The 13043-nt window shown below is 41.4% G+C and overlaps 1 protein-coding gene across 10 annotated transcripts in view; it reads right to left on the bottom strand.

Moving 5' to 3' along the window:
- The window catches only part of LOC119701914 (interleukin-1 receptor-like 1), a 38205-nt gene extending 25479 nt beyond the window's left edge, over nt 1-12726 (bottom strand). For 2 of the 10 annotated variants that reach the window (XM_038139265.1, XM_038139248.1), the window contains exons 1-4: nt 12391-12726; nt 9265-9398; nt 1744-8902; nt 1002-1173 (exon numbers count right to left, since the gene is read on the bottom strand). The gene's annotated coding sequence lies outside the window, so the exon portion shown is untranslated. Of the gene's footprint in view, nt 1-1001; nt 1174-1743; nt 8903-9264; nt 12217-12390 lie in introns of those variants that run through there. The other 8 variants (XM_038139279.1, XM_038139272.1, XM_038139207.1 and 5 more) reach the window with 7 other exon arrangements.
- Nucleotides 12727-13043: the final 317 nt, after the last annotated feature.

Below are 13043 nucleotides of genomic sequence, written 5' to 3'. Positions count from 1 at the left end.
GTTCTGCAGTGCCTTACAGCTTCAAATGACTGGATGGTAGGTGTGTAAACCTAAGCTCTGTAAACAAAAACTTCAATGTGGTGCTGGAAAAGCACTAGACTCAAAATTTGGGATAACTATCTGAGTAGGTCAAAGCCTAGCTGCTAATGAACCACTACCAAAGGAACGTGAGAGTAGGGGGAACCCACAGTGTGTCTTGCAGAAGCAGTGGTCTGCGGGGCTTAACTCATTACTTCTCTGAAGGCGACTGTGCTAGTAACATATTTCTGCTTTTCTTTCCAAAATTCTATTTTCCAACAAAATGTTTATAATACCATTCATGTAAGTGACAAAATTAACATATTAGCATACTAACAAAACCCAGAAATAGTATCTCATTTTCTACCCAAAAAACTTTACAATGTAAAAATAACATGAAAGAGCAGTTTTGTGGGATTTTTTTTTTACTGATATATACATCTATACACCTTTTGGAAGTGATTTTCATTCTTCAATCAAACCAGAAAATCCATTCTGACTGAAAATACCCTATAAAAATTGCAACATTGAAACTGAACTTATTCCAAAACTAGCATTCACAACAGTTAACAATTACACTAGTTACAGGTGTAGGTGTAAAATTTAGGAATTTCAGTATTAAAGCATAGAATTTCTAGAAGTGATATACACATTATTCTTAAAAATTATTTTTAAACACAAAATACATAAATATACCAAACTCTGAAAAATCAATTGGGGAGTCAAGATTTTCTGTGTCTTTGACTAATTAGTAAAAATATATGCCAGGAAACTGAATGCAAAATCCATTTCTAAATACACTTCACTACAAGGTAAATTTTTGTTAGTCCCAACACTATTTGTCTGTCATGGAAGCATACCAACTATTTTAATCAAATATTATTTCTCGAGATAAAGAAGCACATAAGTGAACTGAAATAAATTTTCCTATCAAATACTTCTATTGTTTCTGGTTAAATGACAATATAAAAAATTTGACCTACCATTTGGAAAATTCAGAAAGCAGAGAAGTGGCTTGTTCTCTGTGGATGGGTCTTTTGCAGAGATTTCTCTGCTTATCTGGTACCAGATATTACTGTGAGCTCTTTTTATCTGGCTTGGGCAGTTCATATCTGTAGCAGCAAGATACACAGCTTCATTCTGAGACACCTCCCACTGAATAGAGCAGAACATGAAAATTACTGTAGCAATTTACTTTAAGTACCTATAAGAGATAGCATCTCATAGTTCCAATTAATCAGATATCTTTTACCACTAACATAGGTTTTTCTTTATTCCTTTTAGCACAATTATAGTGCAATAAATCTGCTGGCTGGGGAGCACAGAGAGGGGATACTCAGATGGCAGAAGGCATTTTGAAACAGATTTTGCTTGAAAACAAGTAACAGCTTTGCGTGGTCTAGTCAAGCTCCCTGAGAGCAGCTTGAAAAGTCTCTGGAGAATCAGGAACAGTTTTTAATGAACTGAAGGAAACTGCTTCACTGAAGCTGAGCTGATCAAAGAAAGTGCTGAAAAACCAATTATCTGCGCCAACAGCTAAATCAAGGCTGTGAGGGAAAGAAGATTTTATCCTATGGTCATTCAAATTTTGTTTCCCTTCCCTGGCAGAGTTGTGAATTCTGTTTTTTCCTTACAGTGTTCCTGGGACTCTACCGTCAGCATGCAACAATTCCACATCAACACACAAAGATGTCGCAATCATGTGCCTCTAAGCAAAAACCTTACCTATGTGACACCCATGGTCTCCCCTGTTCTTGGTATAGCATTTCCTTTGAAGTGGTCTGGGGGTTGCACTTTCCATATGACAACAACAAAAAAAAAATGCAAAAGAGTTAAAAAAAGGAAGCCAACCAACCTGCAATAACGAAATCTCACAATGTTTTTGTCAAACAGTTCAGACTCCTGCCTTTGGAAGCTCACAAATTACTCCCTGCTCAAGTTTGTGAGGTTTCATCAGAATCAAGGTCTTTCTCATTTCCTGATGTAAGAGACTTTGGTGAAAATTCTGGAGTAACCATCTGCATTCAGTGGTGGGTTCAATATCCTCCAACCACAACATGTCATTTTCATCTAGGGAAAGGTTTAATATATTCAGGTAAAGCTAACTTCAATTTTCTGGGCACATAAAAGGTTATTCTATCACAAAGTCCACTGAAACTTGGATCAGAGGTGCTTATACTGTTGCTCATACCTCAGAAGAGCCCTCAATCCTGTAGTCTGCTCCCCATGCCCAGCTTGTTCCCAGGTCATGGTGCAGATGGGAAACTGAGCTCCTGGCTAAAGAGGATAGTTGCCAGCTGAGCAAAAGCTATTGTGGCTTTCATAAGAAACTAAAATCACTGCTGAATGCCTTGTAACTTAGGGTCCATCTTCTAAAACAAAATCCTACTGATAAGTTTATGAAAAAAAGACCCTTACAGAAATACCTTGAGATTTCTTTGAGGGGTTAATTGCTTCCTTGGCAGCCCGTATGCATAGCACCACAGCAAGCAAGGAAATCATCTGTTCTCAGAGCAAAGAGATAAGTAATGGCTTTGAACAGAAGCAGGGGATAGTTAAGCACAACTCCAGAAAAATCTTTTAAAAGGTAACGTAGGGAAGCACTGGAGATTTGCTGGGAACCTAGTGGAACTGCCTCTCAGTGTTAAAGAACAACTTAGTACTGGTATCAAGATGAATGTAGCTGGCCCCACAGCACTAGGAGTCAATGATCCAGAGATTCAAGTGTCAGCGATTCAATGACTGTAACTCAAGTGCGTCGGCAAAATTACTCCTGTGAAAAATATGCAAGCTGAAGCCACACAAGATACAAAAACTGAAAACCCAGACTGAATGAAGGTCCTGACATCTTAAGAGTTAGTAGTTCAAGCATGCAAGAGGAAAAACAATGAGATTGAAAAAGATAAAGTCCTGAGATAAAAAGCAGAGATAGGGAAACAGAAATTCACCACCATCAGAGTTCACTTTGCTCCAAGAAGCAGTGCTTAGCTAAGCAGCATATTAGCCTTGCTTGCCTAATATCTGACTCTATTCACCAGGAAACATTTACAGTTTTTGCACCCTGCTTGCAGACTGTTAGGGGACACAGCAGGGAAACATTCAGACACAAGTGACGCTAGCAGGAAAGGTTTCATTAACTCCATTTATTGAGGCCACCCCAGGGGGCTCTGATGGAATTGTGGGATGGCAGGGTTTGGGTTGTGCCCGCACCTGCGGCAGGTCTAAAGTTTTTTTGGCTGGTGGGGATCCACCCTCCTGAGGTTTCAGGGTTCTTCCTGTTCATCTGTGTCATGGTGCCCTTCTTGTGGCTAGCAAAGGCATCTCATGCTCTGTGTAAAGGGAACTTAGAAACATTTTTCAAGGTTTATAGTATTCTAATAGAGATGGACTGTTTCCAAGGAAAAGGTTTCCTCCAGCCTTTATCATTATCATGCAGCCCTGGTACCATCCACATTGTGGGTGATGGAGGGGCTGGTCCCCAAATAGCTCTGATGGTTTCTGTCATTGAGAGGTTTGAGACAGTTATCCCAAGAAGACACTGTTGGTGGATACATTCCAAACCAGGGTGTATTGGGTTTGGCAAAACTTGGGAGGGTACAGAGGTGATTTCTGTGAGAAGACACCCAGAGCTGCCCCCATGTTGACCAGAGCCAGTTCCAGCCAGCTCCCAAAGAGACCACACTGGCCACACCCGAGCTCGTCTGCGACATTGGTAAGTACTCCGTGGGAACATATTTGAGAAAAGGTAAAAACTGCTCCACAGCAACTGTGAGCAAGGGCTGAGACAACAAGGAGGGAGAGGAGGTGCTCCAGGTGCTGGAGCCAAGATTCCCTTTCAGACCATGGGGAAAGTCATGATGACACAGTATATCCTCCTGCAGCCCATGGAGAATGCCACACTGGAGCAGGTGGATGTGACCTGAAGGAAGATGCAGTCCATGGAGAGTCCATGCTGGAGCAGGTTCCTGGCAGGAACACTGGCCACAGGGAAGCCCATGTAAAAGGAGGTGTTCTGGAAGGTGACACTAACTGGAGCAGTCTATTCCTGCTGCAGTCCATGTAAAGACCCACACTAGACCTGTTTGTGAAACGCTCTTACCCATGGGAAGCCCCACACTGGAGAAGTTTGTGAGGTGTCTCCTAAGAGAGGAACACCCCTCTTGCAGTAGGGAAATAGTGTGAAAAAGAAGTTCAAAATGTTATGAACTGACCACAACCCCTGTTTCCCATCCCTCTGTGTTACTTTGGAGGAGGAGGTAACAGACTTGGAAGAGAAATTCAGCCTGGGAAAAAGGGAGGGGCTGGGAGAGGATGGGATTAGTTTTTCTCACTATTCTACTCTGTTAATAATTGGCAAATTAAAATAATTTCCCCAAGTTGAGTCTGATTTGCCTTTGATGGTAATTGGTAAGTCATCCACCTGTTCTTTTCTCAACCCATGGACTTTTTGCAGTATTATTTCCTCCCCCTATCCTATTGAGAGGGTAATTGAGCAGCTTGGTGGGGCCGTGGTGGCCAGGCAAGCTCAATTGGCATTGCAGGCTCCCACACAGCAGTAAGTGAGGGCATGCATTAGACAGCAAAGAATTAATAAGAATTTAAGTTTTACAAAGCCATCAGTATTTTTACCCTACTCATCTCACTCCTTCATCCCACCAAGCCAGAAATATTAAGTATCTTATAAGGTTTTCAAATCCACTGTAGTTGCCAGATAGGGTATTAAAGTTCAGAGGATGTAAAATAGAGGTGACTATCTTGACAGAAGTAATTGGCTAGAGTAACCAGAATCATATCTGTACATTTTTATGTGGAGGGCAAGTATTTCCTTTGCCTCACATGTTGATACATTATTTGGTATGCTATTTGATCACCAGCAGTTTATAAAAGATCTAACAATGATAGTTATGCTTGTCAGGCCAAGGACAATATTCAAACAAAAACCATAACATCACTAACAAAGCCTTTGTATCTTAAAACCAGTTTCTTCTTCTAAAGAAATTATAAATTTCTCTGCTTCATGCCTTGCCCCAAAATGAAAGCAGCTGCACTGTCATCCCACAGGGTCTGCATACAGCCAGCCAGAATGAAAATAACAGCAGCTGTTCTGAATGGCTGAATGTCACCAGGCCACCAGCAGGATCCCCATGGGAAGCCCACAAGCCATACCACAGAAAGGATCTGTGCAGCACATCTGTTGCTCTTACAGAAATAAAAACACTTTGCTGAGGCTCCAGAATCTTCCATCCCCACAGGTGGTCCTGTCCTTAGATGCCAGAATGCCTTTCAGAACAGAGGTGATGATGAGTCTGAACAGGCAATTATCTTTGGGCAAGAAGCCTATGCTAAGTTTATACACAAAAGCTTATCCTAAGTTTATACACAACTCTGAAGTAACCAAATAACTTCAGGGCAGAAACAAGATGTCCATAAGTGAAATCTTCCAAATTTAGGTTAAAGAGGCCAGTTCTTAGTGCAGCATCATAGACCCATTCCAGACCTCCCAGGTCCTTAAAGCCAACACTCCTGTCAGAGTGCATGGGAAGCTAACTTCCTTCCATGCAGCACCCACTCCATTTTTCTTTGCTCTGGAAACATTTAGCACATCACTGTTGTTCTTATCTGACCTCATCCATGAGAACAAAGAAGTTTTTTCTACACAATTTCTTAGGAAGACATATCTACAAATGCGTGACATTCTGGAAATCATAACTTGGATGCATAAGACACAATTGTTATTGATTTACACAACTAAAATGAATTTCAATTCCCTGGAAAGTAACTGAAGATAATTTCTTGACAAATTATATTGTTTATAAAGACATCTTACTAAATAGTCTTGTTTCTTCCTTAATGCATATGAATTACTGGAAGTTAATGTCCTACTGAGAGAAGAGGGTCATGACATACTGACAGCGTGCAAAAGCAGAGCTTCGGTTATTTTAAAAAAATTTACAATACCGCTACTTAGGAAAATATCTTTTTTTTTCCTCTAGGTTAGGGACTGGGTTTTTGGAAGAACTGTTTTTCTCTTTAATATTATCTAATTGCATTCATCAGATCTGGCTGCAACTTAGAGTTTGCGTTCCCTGAAAGTTTAAAGTATTTTGGAAAGAAAAAACAAGCCTTCTCATAAAAATGAAATATCACCCAAGTTAATTTTTTTTCTATAATAAAAAAATCAATGTATTTTTTAGTTTTTGCATAGTTGAAGTAGGAGGTATCCAAATGTCAAGGACTCCTTTGCTAGAGTTCACAAATGCTTAGAGCACTTAATTCCTAGATCTTAGAGCACCTGTCAAAGCAGGGAGGGCTGCGAATTTGAAAACTTTCTCTGGGTCTGGCTTTTGGCAGCTACTCACATGGAAATTAGGCTAGATTATGTCAGAAAGTGGGCTGTTAATTGTACTCTATGTTCCTAGTTTGGCCAGCTTTAAGAAATTCTGAGAATATCGACTGTTGCCTACCTCTGTAAACTGTAGAGATACCAAGTGGCATGCAGAGTGCCTTTTAGCACCTATTACCCCAGATTTCAGGCTTGTTTCTCCACCATGAAAACAGAAACTCAACATAATCTGTTTTGCCTTCCCTCACTAACCAAGAATCCTTTCTCTATCAAAAACCTTCTTACAGCTCTCCACATGATATCCTGCAAGCTTTCCTCGGAGATGAGCTGTTCCAGGAGCCAATCTTCTTTTCCCATCAATATAAAATGAGCTATTTATTCTTATCCATAGTCACCATGCCTACTACCACCAGATAACACAGTCTTGGTGTATCAATTACACACTTTCCCATTGTCAGCCAGGCCAAAATCCTAATTTCTCTAGGATTCTACATGGAAAAGAACCTATGTGTAACTATGGCCTGTTGAAAATGCAGGCAGGTCTTCACCAGGACTTCTTCACAGATCTGTGAATCTTTGTTCAAAAATTTGTCCTGCAAGGTGCCGGTAAGAAGCACACATTGCAGGCAAGACACAGCAGAAACTCTACCCCATGTGTTTTCCCCATAGCATGTAGGCATTATAATATGGGCAATCCACAGTTCCACAGGAAAACAATGATGAATGATGGAGTCAACATAAGACAAACATTGTTTAAAGTAAGTTATTCTTCAGATTTTGGGTCCATGACTTCTGTGAGGCAGTTCTCTGAGGCAGTGGAGCCCAAGCTCCTGCTTCCTCCATAGGGAGGTTAACCCACAGCTAATCAAGGCCTACACTAGAAATACAAGTCCTCAGTGTGTGTTAAGCCAGATGTGGAGGTCAGTTCTTGGCTACTTCATATCCATAATTTCAATTGTAAGCATCTGTGTTCCGCCTCATCTCCATAGCCAGCAGCAGAGCTTGCAGGCTGCTAGCAGCTTCTGAGGCCCTCAGTGCTTTCAAAGAGCTGAAGGCTTCAAGCACTCCTGCCCGATTGTTCTCAGGGTCCATGGCCATAGGCCAAACTTCCTGAAGGTCTCCTCTGCAGCTGACAGCCTACAGAAACAAGCTGGTCTGAGACCTCCCACGTCAGCAGTGAAGAGTGTGCTCTTCACGAGACACGAGCAGGTGCACCTCCCTGTCCTCCTGCACCACATCTCAGCCTCACATGCCAGAATCCAAAAGCCATACTCTCTACTTGTCTCTTCCAAACACACCAGTCCAGGACTGAGGCTCCAGGATGAGGCCCAAACGTTGGAAGTTTCCTAGATCCTGTGAAACTAACTGAAATGCCAGTCAGTTCTGTAGCAGAATGATTGCTTTGGGACAGTAGATAAATTTTCTTGGGAAATGCCATGAGATCAGGTATCCTCCAGCTTTATTTGGTTTCTTTCAGCTGTTGAACTAAACAAAGTCCTATTCTCAGGGAAATAATCCTACAAACACACAAAGTGATCATCTTTTGCTACATGGAAAGGACATTTGAGGTAATTTTGGATTTTCTCTGCAAAAAAAGCCTGATGTTCAGAAGCTACCAAGAGGGCAAAGAGGTTGTGAAGAGTTACTAGCAAAAGAACAGAGAACAAAACAGGAAATGTTATTATAGTAGTGCAACATATCCTTATCTTGAGCATGGGGTGTGATTCTGGTCTCAACTGACAAAAAAGATATTGTAGCATGAAAATAAGTTATTAAATAGAGCAATAAGGGTATCAGAGGCAAAGAGGGCTTTTGCTGCAAGAATAAACCAAAATTGTCTGTCACTCTTTGGCTGAGAAAGAGGAGGACTTTTAGCACCAGGAAAAATTACACTGGAAACTATTTTTCATTACCTCTCATGAGAAAGGAAACAGGGAAATGATCAGACATACAGTTGAAGCAGAAAACACTACTCTTTCACATAAGTAAAAACCCAAAACTAATTGTCATGTGAAGTTTTTAAAGTAAATTCACAGTTGGTTTCAAGAGGCATGACTCAAGGAGAAGCACACTGATCACCATGTAAGATGCTGTTGGAAAATCTGCCTCAAACTGAGGCTGTCCATCCCCTGTCATTGACACTGGCAGAGTTTACCATCCCCTTCTTCACCCATTATTGATGGCTTGTGCTTTTGGTTAGCAATAGGATAAAGACCTGGGGCTGGTGGGTGGGGGAAGTTGTGCAAGCTGGTATGATAGCTGTTTTTTTCTTACATAAACAGGGAAACGGAAGAAATGCAAAAGTGTAGGTAACTCTCACTTGAATTTATATTCCTTTTTTGGTTTTTTTCAGTTGTGCAATTTCATCTCACAAGAACGGTGATTAATAATTCTGCTAAGAGCCAAAAGAGAAATTATTTTTCCATGAAATCTGGAATTCCCGCAGTCTGGAGATTTGTTCCTGTAAGGTCTCAAGTAGTGCTTTTGGGAAAGTTTGCTCATTTCCTCCCCTTTGTTCTTACTTTGGAGCAGAAAAACCTTCTAGGGAAGAAAAAAAAAAAAAAAAAGGCTCACAACAACAAATTTCCATTATTTGTGGCTCAGAAATATAGAGTAATGCAGATATAGGCAAAAAAATGCTTCTCCAGAGAGGGAACAATTAAACAGATGAATTTTGAGCACTGAGAACAAATGTAAAGTAGCAAGATTTTGCATTTCTGAGCAAAGAAACTTAATATTTTATACCAACAGACATTTTCTCATTCCAAATCCCAGTTCTAGTGCTGTGTCAAAGCCCTTTTGGGAAACAGGCTTTCTGGCAGTCTCTTCCTAGAGACTGTTTCTTACTAGCCACTTAAGTCCCACAGCACCACACAGCTCTGTTGAAACCTCAGTTCACTCACCTAGGCTGGACATTAGGGCCTGTGGGTATCCTGCTCAGGCAGCACTTCCCTGGAGCCATGGTCTTCTGTCACAGGCGTGGCCTCACTGCTCATCGCTTCACCTTCCGGGTTGTGCTAGCTGGTCACTCTGCACCCTGCGACCGCAAAAGGAAATGAAACCTGCCTCGTGCTCAAATTGCCAGTGAGATATGAAGGAACGGTTGTTCCACAGAGGCAAAGTCTAGACTGGAGACACCTTGCACAGCTTGGCAGGGCCACTGCCTCAACTGCAGGCTCCGTTTGCATTAAAGTGGAGAATTTGGGAAAAACGTGCATGCAAAAGCAGCAGATTTGGGCACTTCTGGGTCCTTCCACTGCTGTGGAAACTATACCTCAGCATGAAGGAGATACCATATTTCACCTCCTTTCTATTTACAAAAGAGCAGCTGAAGCAAGTAAGTGTAAAATAAGAAAAATTCAAGTACACTTTGTTTTATCACCTAATGTGGACATGTTGGTATCTCTCAGGGTATATAAACATCCCTAATGTAGAAGTAAGTAATAGAAATTATGAAAGAAATTGAAAAAATGCATGAGTTCAGTGAATATTCATCCTGCAAAGACTGACAAATCATGGCAGGTAAGCCCTCACATACTCTTGATTCCAGAGTAAGTGTGCACTGTGTACTGGACTCCCAAGCACGTGCAGGCAACTCTAAATGTTTGGTCAGACAATTGCACAAGTGAGGGTCACACCCTCTGTCCAGAGCACTGATTAGCTCAGTGAGGATCTTGAGGCTCTTGTATCTTAAAAAAATTGCCTGACATCCTCAGGGGACATTACAGAGTGGCACACTAGGTAACACATGGATCATAGGCTAGGCCAAGCCAAGGGTGTTTCATACTGCCTCAGCAGCCTCAGTGCAGACATTCCCACTGCTGCAGATGTCACAGGACAGGTGGGTGACATGGAGTTGGTTGGGTCAGACACTGCACTCCCAGACAGTACCAAGATTCATAAAAGAAAAGTGATTTACAACTCAAACTGAGAACAATCCACAAAGCCCAGACAAGGCTTTCAGTCAGAAAATTAAGCAGAAACCAGGTTCTAAGGTCTGTAAGGGCTTCTACATCTGAGGAAGAACACTCCATTCTGTATCCTGAAACTGCAATGTAACTTGTTCGGAACTTATAAGTCATGAGGAAAACAGAGAACGGCCAAGAGTGAATATTAGTGGCTAGTAGTGAATACTAGTGGCTCTAGCCGTTTAGGGGATGGACATTAATAAGAAATTTATATTCTGAGGCTCTGACTCCTTTTAAGTGGGTTGGGCTCTCACACATTTGCTTCCAAGAGGCAAATCTTTACTACCAGGTACAAATTCAGCCAGGTGCCTCAGAAGAAGCAGAAAGTGTCCTAGGAGAAGCTGGGGGAGCACATTCTTCTTCAGGGCAAGGGAGGTCACCAGTTTCCTAATGACTGCTCTAACCACAAGGCCAGCCTGAGAATGAAGAACTGAGCGGGGGTGCAGCATGCATTCAGATTTTTTTTCTATCATCAGAGCTGTTTCTGCTCTGTTAACATCTATTCTCAGAAGACAGATGGCCAGCTTAAATCATGACTGGGGGTGGAAGTATTTCCCATTAATTACCTCTAAATTCAACAGTAAGGATTAATCAAGAGTAGCCAGATAGGAAAGTAGAACTCTTTCTGGGTTTCTTAGAGGCCCTCAGCTTCTGCCACTAACCAGACTGGACCATCCCTCTCTCTTTGGGAGTTGTGAGTGGGCCTAAATCCATGCGAAGAAATTGTCCATAGGCACTTTTCTACCTTCACAGGATATCACAGAAGCAATACAGTGTTCATGCAAATTAATTTATACTAGTTTTTTCAGACAACCAGAACTCTTCTGAATGAAAGTGCTTGTGTGGAGAATCTTTCCACAAACTCTCCTCCTGCTGTTATCACAAAGCTTATCAATACTGGTAAATCAGCAAAATGTTTCTGTCAAGCTGGTTCTCTGCCCCAGCAAAACCTCAGGTGTCAGATCTGACCTTTGGATAGCCACAGTTTGAATTTTAAGAGATCAGCAGAAAAGGCAGTCTCTCAAAAAAATACAACCAGAAAACTGATTTTATCTCTCTATATCACTGGCACCCTTTTTCTATGAATTCATATGCTAAAGGCTGGAAAGACACAATTTAAGCGTAGTCATAAGTAGAACAGCAACCGCCTGGCTGACAAACCAATGAAGAAAACATCTCTGTAAGCAATTGTTGCATTATATAATCTTTAAAAAATAGATGGGAGATACTGAAGTCTTTGAGTTAGTCTTCTTATTAAAAATACTCTACCTATTTCTTCTGGTTTGATCATTTGAGCCAAACAATGTCTGGAAAGAAGGAGTTAACTTCTAGTGACTGAAATTCTGGGTAAATTAATTAGAAGGATGAGAAACCCAGAAGTTTAGGTCAAAATGTAAAGTTCAACAGGAAGCAGCATCATTTGCATCAAGACAAAATAAATACTTATGTTCCAAAGACTAAGACAATAGAATTGTGATGACAAAAATAGAACCTGTGCTTGCGAAATATATCAAGGTGATTTTCACTAAGTCCCTTCAGGTCCATTAAATCTTGAAAAGACAAATAAATTTGCTGCAATAAACAACAGAAATACCAGATCTTGAAACAACAAACATCTAGTTGGAATTACTGAAATCATGGCAAAATGTCAAATTTATAGAAGGATAAAAAGCAACTGTGAAGTTTCTTGAGGTAACATAATGGACAATGACAACAAATGTTGACACAAAGAAACAGGCAGTGATAGACAAAAGTAGACAATGCTGAATTTTGATGAGTCTAAAATTCAGACAAGATTATTCCTTCCAATACTTGCCATTTATAAATTAGGCTATCAATAAATGACACACGAACAAAAATAGACAAAAAAGAATGCTTGCCAACAGTGGCAGCAAACTTTGATGGAATAGCTCCATCCTTGTATTGCTTTCATAGTTCAAGTCATAGAAATATGACAGCAGCTGTGCTGCTTCAGACCATCTAACTCAGTACTCCTTCTGAGGTATGACTATTAAGAAAAACAGAGAGTAAAATCATATCCAACACACACTGTAACCCTACCTCAGTAAGTAGCCTTCAAAGGCTCTCAGCACCAGGAATGTCCTCAGCCTGTTAATGTTTTGTCTGTTTATTCCCATTCAAAGCCTGGTCTCTGCAGGAACCCATGTGGACCTCCTGTGTGTGCAGTGTCCTCTGTCAGTGGAGCTTCAAATGTGAGAGCCAGCCCAGCAGCTTGGGGCAGCTGTTGAGATGCCAGTCTGATTTTCAGGAGCTCCTTTCACCACGGCTGGAGGCAGAATGCCTGGCTGGGTGAGCTGGGCCTGACTCTGCACAGCGTTTCTCATGCTTTCCTCCAGTGTTGGTTGTTCCTGTTTTTCCCATCAGCCCTTGGAAGTGAACTGCGTCCTTTGGCCGTGAGACAGCTCTTGGCCGGAGGAATCAGTCAGCTGGGGCTATTGCAGCTGGCATATCTCCCTCCAGCCCTTACATACCCCTAGCTGGAGGAACGTGGGGAATTGCAGCATCTGTGACTAAACTTCATTACGCAACAAAATCCTTGGTTTCCTCACTTAGGGATTTATGATCACCTGTGGGTCGGTGTATCCTGCACTCCTTATATACAGGTGCATCTCTTCACTGTAGGTCAAAAATAACTCCTATGACAGCTCACCTCAAAAGGTCCACCTCTGTACTCACAGCTGGAAAATACTTTG

Source organism: Motacilla alba, chromosome 1 (genome assembly GCF_015832195.1).
Source record: "Motacilla alba alba isolate MOTALB_02 chromosome 1, Motacilla_alba_V1.0_pri, whole genome shotgun sequence".
Lineage (NCBI taxonomy): Eukaryota > Metazoa > Chordata > Aves > Passeriformes > Motacillidae > Motacilla > Motacilla alba.
Note: the sequence above shows the minus strand (reverse complement) of the source record. Positions and strands in the feature narration are given on the sequence as shown.